This window comes from Papio anubis, chromosome 3, assembly GCF_008728515.1.
Source record: "Papio anubis isolate 15944 chromosome 3, Panubis1.0, whole genome shotgun sequence".
In the NCBI taxonomy this organism is placed as follows: domain Eukaryota; kingdom Metazoa; phylum Chordata; class Mammalia; order Primates; family Cercopithecidae; genus Papio; species Papio anubis.
Window position 1 is genome coordinate 45531540 of NC_044978.1, and position 7934 is coordinate 45539473.

Genomic DNA, 7934 nt, shown 5'->3' on the forward strand with positions numbered 1-7934 from the left:
AGAAGAAAACTAAAAATAGAAAAACATCATCAGCAAATTTCCATTGCTGATTTGGATTTACCTTTGGAAGCCAAGACATGCTAGGCTTAAACTACCCATCAGATGCACTTCTCTGGTGACAGTTTACCTGGTGATATGGTTTGACTGTATCTCCTCCCAAATCTCCTATTGAATTGTAATCCCCATAATCCCCTCATGTCTAGTGAGAGACCTGGTGGGAGGTGACTGGAACATGGGGGCAGTTTCCCCATGCTGTTCTTGTGATAGCAAGTGAGTTCTCACCAGATCTGATGGTTTTTATGAGGGACTCTTCCCCCTTTGCTCCTTTCTCTCTCTCTCACCTGCTGCCATGTAAGATGTGCCTTTTCCCGTTCCACCATGATTGTAAGTTTCCTGAGGCCTCCCCAGCCATTCAGAACTGTGAGTCAATTAAACCTTTCCTTTATAAATTACCCAGTCTCCGGTATTTCTTTATAGCAGTGTGAAAACAGACTAGTACGCCTGGTCTTGTTAAGTGAATCCACCCGACATGGTCGTGGAAAACTCCCAAAACTGTTAAAAGAAATTTTTCAAAAAAGTAAAAGCATGATTCTCATACATATATAAAAAAGAACACTTGTTAAAGATATTATTTAACTCACTAATAAGGAAGTTAGTGAGGTGTTACAACCAGTTTAAAGATTAAAAAAGGAAAAACACATTTATATTGGGTAAAGAAAAGTTGAAATGAATGTGGAAGTGGAGGTAAAATTATCTTCTTCCACACGAGGGGAAGGAAGTCAATTTACCTTCTAATACATAGGACAACACTCGCATATGTACAGACAAGAATTATTTTGCACTTGTATAAATTATTTACAATTTACTGAGTTGTAAAATAGCTCCCATAGAGTCAGAAAACCCAAAAGTTTGTCCTCTGGAGTCAAGACAATTCGTGATTTTGTATTTAAGCAAATGTTTTCCCCTATGTGCTCTTGTTTTAGTTTTATTGTAAATAGTTCTCATTTGGACTCTTAAGTAACCCACTAGTTAATTTGCCTTTATTTTACACCAAGTGAAAGAACTGAAATTCCACCCATATGCAAGCTTGTAACCACTGCGGCATGTATTTTTGTCATTCTGCATCTCTCCAGAATAGCTTTCTTTGTTTTCTCTTGGTTTCTCTGCTTCTAAGTAAGTGCACTGTGTTTAGTCTGTTCCAAATCCAATTGGCTGTGCATTATGGTACCTCATAGACAACAACCAGTGTTTCAAGTACAAATCTCAAGGTCGGGAGACAGATAGTTCAGTTTAGGTCAGGTGCCAATTCCAGATTCATTAGGTGTAAATAGAGATCAGGCCACTAGATACAAACATGGCTACCTAGGCCACCTCTTGAGCAGCAGCCAGGAATGGAGGCTTTCTTAGAAAGAAGAGTAGATTAGTGCAAAGCATTGACTGGCATCTCTAGCATATGTTTATGATCTATTTATGTTGCAGAAAAGTAAACTATCTGTGATAGAAAAATTTATTAATGTTCCCATTCAAGCATTATGATCCTTTTAATTTTCATTTCATGGTTCAATTTTCATCCAAGTTGCCAATTCTAAGCCCAGTTGCACTTGAAATTGAGTTACTCAATTAAAATGTATTTGAAGTATGTTTTTGTGAGAGGTGGAGATTAATTTTGGCCTTTTGAAAATTTCATAACACTTGTAGGTATGTAATTATTATTCTATAATAACGCATCATGAAAGATGATATGGACTTAGTATCTTACAAATTCAAAGAAACTTTATTTAGTTTCTGATTCATCTCAAAGTACCTGTTCTTCACAACTGTTGAACTTAATCTTCTCTGAATGGTAAGTGCTCCAGAACGCATGTGAGGAGGAAGCCTTGTGACTCTGTTACTGGTCAGAAGACCCACTGAGTTGTGTTCTTAAAAAAAGTGCACTTTTGGTTTTGCCCTATCAAGATAGGCCACTTCAGGGTCTTAATTAGTGGAAAGAAGTGGAGATTTTGTAAGTCTCAATTTCAGACACAAGAGAGAAGGATGTTACGTCAATGGAATTTTCCACTTACTATTTTGGAAGAGAATCAGGAATTATAGAACAGAGACCTTGACAGTAATAAGACTAACCTTTGCAGCTTGCTCTTGCTTGTCACTTTTGTCACAGCTTGTGCTGAACATTTCAAACCTAAATTCCTTATTGAATTTTCTTTTATTACAGTTATCTCAGTAATATGAATTGATGAATAATGATATTTGGAAGTAGACTGAATTTTAATTCTAGATTTATAATTGAACTCACAATGAAATATTTATGGAGCTGCAATTACCTTTATAAAAAGAGTATATCTTAAGCACTTTGATTCTAAACCAGAACCTATGGTATAGATTGCAATAATATAATTTAGCTGTTTTGTATTTTATTTATATATTGTGTTTGTGTCCCCACAGAAACAGACAGCAGGACAGGGTCAAGCATGTGAGATATTTACTGGAGGGACTAACTGTTAAGAATAAAGGGGCTAGGAGTGGTGGCTCCAGCCTAAAATCCCAGCACTTTGGGAGGCAGAGGCGGGTGGATCATGAGGTCAGGAGATGGAGAGCATCCTGGCTAACACGGTGAAACCCCATCTCTACTAAAAATACAAAAAATTAGCCGGGCGTGGTGGCGGGCACCTGTAGTCCCAGCTACTCGGGAGGCTGAGGCAGGAGAATGGCATGAAGCTGGGAGGCAGAGCTTGCAGTGAGCTGAGATCGCACCACTGCACTCCAGCCTGGGCAACAGAACGAGACTCCATACCAAAAAAAAAAAAAAAAGAAAAAAAGAAAAAAAAATACATGAATAAAAATAAAGGGAGGAAGCATGAGTAAGGAGGGAGCAACTTGAGACAGAGAGGCAGAACTAACATTTGTAAAGACAAGGGAAGGATGGAGGATTGTGAAAGAAGAATTTCAGTTCGTAGCAGAGCTCTGAGAAAGTTTTGGCCAGGCTGATGGGGCATCTTTAAGCCAAAGTCGCTCATTACATGAGCAGTATGTTCCATGAGAATGTTCCTGCACTAGTACCACTGCCTGCTGGGAATAACCTGAGAAAAGTGGGCCCTAAGCACAAACATGGAGTAAGTGGGGAGTAGGGATGAGAGGATGGAGGGATGGAGAGGTGGATCCAGAGGGGCTACCACTGGGACTGCCATAGTAGATCTGAGTGTCATAGTTTCATGGTCACCACAAGAATATATAGACATATTATAGAAAGAGACAGAAGTATACTTTCAACAAATTCATCATCTTTTAAATTTAATTAATTTCAGCTAATTTTACACACACACACATACACACACTATACAATCTTCAGGGTGAAAACTAAAACACATATTTATAATTGAACCCTGATATTGGACTCACAGAGATCCCAGGTACTCAAATACAATTTAGATGAAAGAAGATTTGTATTTTGATGATCACAGTGATGATAATGATAATGATACCTAAAGTTTATTTGCTGCATGTAGTGTTTGAAGTTTTTTTTGTTTTGACTCATTGGCCCTCACATTAGCTCTTGTGAAGGGGATAATAATTGTCCCCATTTTGCAGACAGAGAAACAGACACAGAAGATGGAGTGGCTTACATAGTATTATACAGTCAATGTATGATATGGCAGATTAATTAGACTAAATTGCATAAGAGTAAAAGATGAAACCTGTAGCTCAAAGATGGTAACTTATTGAGATCGTGGAAATAATTGAAGGTCATCCAGACAAGAACAAACAGATGCTATTTATTCAGAACTTGTTATATCAAGGGACTTAGCCACCGTCACTTGCTCTTGGCAAAGTAGAACAGTGGTAGAGTGGGAACTAGAAAAGCTTTATAGTGTTGTACTCTAAGTAGAGCTCATTGGCATGGAGGAACTGGAGGCAGGCTAAATACAAATAAGACATCTAGGATGACTGGTTTGGGAAGTATATTTGGCTTTCTCTAGTTGATCCTGAGTTGAAAGTTGTCCTGATGCAAAAAATAGGGAAGTAAGCAGTCATTGACCAAGTTGTGACCATACTGAGCTGTTGCTGCAGAGGTTGTGGTATAGCTCCTGCTGTGGTTTGAATGTCTGTGTCTCCTCCAAATTCATATATTGAAATTCTCACTTCAAGGTAATGGTTTTAGGAGGTAGGCCTTTTGGGAGGTGATTAGGTCATAACAACTCCACAGAATGGGATTAGTTTTCTAATAAAGTAGGCCCAAGGGAGCTCGTTTGTTTTTTCTACCATGTGAGGACATAGTGAGAAGGCTCCATTTGTGAACCAGGAAGCAGGCCCTCACCAGGCACTAAATCTACCAGCACCCGGATCTGGCCTTCCCAGTCTTCAACACTATGATAAATAAATTTCTAGTTTTCTTTTTTTTCAGTCTACACAGTTCATGGTATTTTGTTATAGCAGCCCAAAGGGACTAAGATAGTTTCTGCAACTAGTTGCTACAGAGTTGTGTGTCACAATTCTGTGGTCGCATAGAGTCAGTTTGTATATTCAGTCCCTCACGGGGAAAATCACCCAACTTATCTTAATAATTCTGCTGACAATAGTTTGCTTCTATTTAATAGTAATATCAATAAAATGCTATTTAGTTTATATTAAATGCCAATAAAATTTAATATACTGTTTAATTTTTAATAAAAATGTTTAATAAAATATTAAACAAATATATAAATTATATATGCATATGTATATGTGTGTATGCTGTACCATTTGTACATATGTATATATGTACTATATATAAATGCATAGACACACATATGTATACATACCATATATGTGTGTATATGTATATATAGTGTATGTAAATACAACAGTGAAGAAACCTGGTTCTATGAACACTCAAAAGGTTAGTGCCTCTGCTAGTTCCTATATTAAATTTTACCTGATAAAGTGTTTTACAATGTGTGATTATGACCAACTGAGAGCTGTCCTTCAACAACCATTCTCCCATACTCTCTCAGTTAACCAGGCGTCTGTCCATCCTGAATAAAGTCTTCATTTCTCATCCTCCCGTGTTGCCAGAGGTGGTCATGTATATTAGTCTTTTCTCACACTGTTATAAAGAAATACTCGAGACTGGGTAATTTATAAAGGAAAGCGGTTTAATTGACTCACAGTTCCACATGGCTGGGGAGGCCACAGGAAACTTACAATCATGGTGGAAGGCGACGAGGAAGCAAGGACCTTCTTCACATGGTGGCAGGGGAGAGAAGTGTGAGTAGTGAAGAGGGAAGAGCCCCTTGTAAAACCATAGATCTTGTTAGAACTCACTCACTATCATGAGAACAGCATGAGAAAGCTACCCCCATGATCCAGTCACCTCCTGCTGGGTTCCTCCCTTGACACATGTGGATTATGGGGATTACAATTCCAGATGAGATTTGGATGGGGACACAGAGTCAAACCATATTACCATGTGAGTGAAGGATGAGTGCAATTCCTCATGCAATTCCTCAATAATACCATGTTTAATTTTTCTCCTTTGAATAATGCTAGCCTTTGAGACTATGATTTTCAAAACTAACTGAGAAAAAACTATTTAGAAACAGAGACTGAAAAATGTTTTTGCACATACAGCAGGTGCCCTTTAATGGAAAACAAAAGGACATCATTGACACATAAAAGTCATACTTCTCAAGCATCCAACAATTTTCTTTTTAAAAATAATGCTTTATAGATAAATGTGTCTATGTCATCTGTCCAGACACAATGGCAAACGTTTGTTTAAAATAAATTTAATGTATCATAATTAAAAGGTTCATCAATTCCAAAGGTGACCCACTGTTTTTATATATACTGAAATCAAACTGTATTGACACTATATCAAAATATTAGATAACTTGCTATTTCATATATAATTTTAAGTAAAGATTACTTTACCGGGCTGAGATAAGTAGGAGAAGCTAAGCACATGGCTGGAAATCACCAATTGTTTAAGTCTTGGAGGAAAAAAAAAACAGTACAATGGCTTATATTAGCTTGTGAGCTTGCCCTGTGTCTGTGGCTTCTGTGGACTTAGAGATGGGGAAAATGGAGTTGGGGATAGGTGGAATTTTGAGGCTGTCCCTTCCTCTTCTTCAGTAAATGATAGAAAGGTGTTAAATGACCAGTATTAAAGAGAGGAAAACAATTTTCCAGTTCATTAACAAGGTATTGTTACAGATTGGAGCTCTGCTACCAGAAACCCGAAAGAGGAATGAGGCTCTGGAGCAAGCTTGTGCCTTCCTACTATGGGTGGGAGCTCCAGGCATGCTGTAGGGTTCCTTGCCCAGCTTCGTGCCACATGATTAGAAAGGACATGAAGTAGAAAATGTGTTTCCAGGTTTTGGTGAGAGAAAAATTCAAGCACCAGAATGAGGAGGGTAAAAATATGGGCTCAGAAGAGAAATTGCTGAAAACAAGCACATTCACAAGGGCTTATCAACCGTGATCCAATGCAGAGTGAAGAGGGGACCCAGGAACCTGATCGCACCCTGGGAAATGTGAAGCTCTTTGTGAAATGACTATTAAAATGGCCTGAAGAGGTTGGGTGTGGTGGCTCAAATCTGTCATCCCAGGACTTTGAGAGGCTGAGGAGGGTGGATCCCTTGAGTCCAGGAGTTCTAGACTAGCCTGCAAAACATAGGAAGATCTCCATCTCTACAACAACAACAACAACAACAACAACAAAAATTAAAAATTAACTGGGCATGGTGGCATGCACCTTTAGTCCCAGCTTTTTGGGAGGCTGAGGCAGGAGGATTGCTTGAGCCCAGGAGTTCAAGGTTGCAGTGAGCTATGATCCCTAGTGCACTCCAGCCTGCATGACAGAGCAAGACACTGTCTCAAGAAAGAAAGAAAGAGAAAAAGAAGGGAAGAGGAGGAGGAGGAGAAGAAAAGGAAAATTAATTGTAAGGGTATCGGGGCCTAACTAAATGTAGTGTAAATATTAAATTGCAACTGAAATATCCCATAATGAGTATGTATAGTTAATGTATCTTATGTTAATCCTTATGGAACCTAAGCAGTGTTCCAAAAACAGACCCACCAAATTTGTCCTATTTAACTTTTTTAGATCAGGTTTTTTGAAAAGTCTTTGATGGCTCTTAATATCAATTAATACTTGATCTCAATTAGTTGTGTTTATGTATGCTAACTACTTAATTGACATTTAACAGTTGAGCCAGCAGAGTGATAAGATAATAGATATCTGGATTTAAAATAAAGGCCTTTTTAAAAACTTGGAATTCAACAACAATGCCACTGATAATAAAAGATAAACGAGAACATCAGTGTCCATAAAAATAAAGAGTTAAATAAGAACTTAAGGCAAAATTTCAAAGGCTTGTTGCCTTTTTGGCCATTTCATTTCTATTTTATGTTAGTTTTATGGATTTCTATCTAAAGTATTGCTATGGTCTGAATGTTTGTGCCCTCTGAAAATTCATATGTTGAAACTTAATCACCAGTGCAGTGGTGTTGGGAGGTAGGGCATCTGTAAGGTGACTAGGTCATGAGGTCAGAGCTCTCATGAATGGAATTAGTGCCCTTATAAAAGAGGCCAGAGAGATCTTGTTTGCCCCTTCCTTCATCTGAGGATAGACAGAAGGTGCCATCTATGAGGAATATGAGGATTCAGACACTGAATCTTCTGGCACCTTCATATTGAACTTCTCGGCCTCCCTAACTATGAGAAATAAATTTCTGTTGTTTATAAATTACCCAGTCTAAGGTATTTCGTTATATTAGGTTGGTGGAAAAGGAATTGTGGTTTTGGCCGTTGAAAGTAATGGCCAAAACCATAATTACTTTTGCACCAACCTAATAGCAGCCTGAGTTGACTAAGACAAGTATTTTCTGTTTTTGAATTCTCCAGTGTGCTCTGTGGGGAGAGAAACACATTTTTCTATTTTAAAGTATGGGATGCT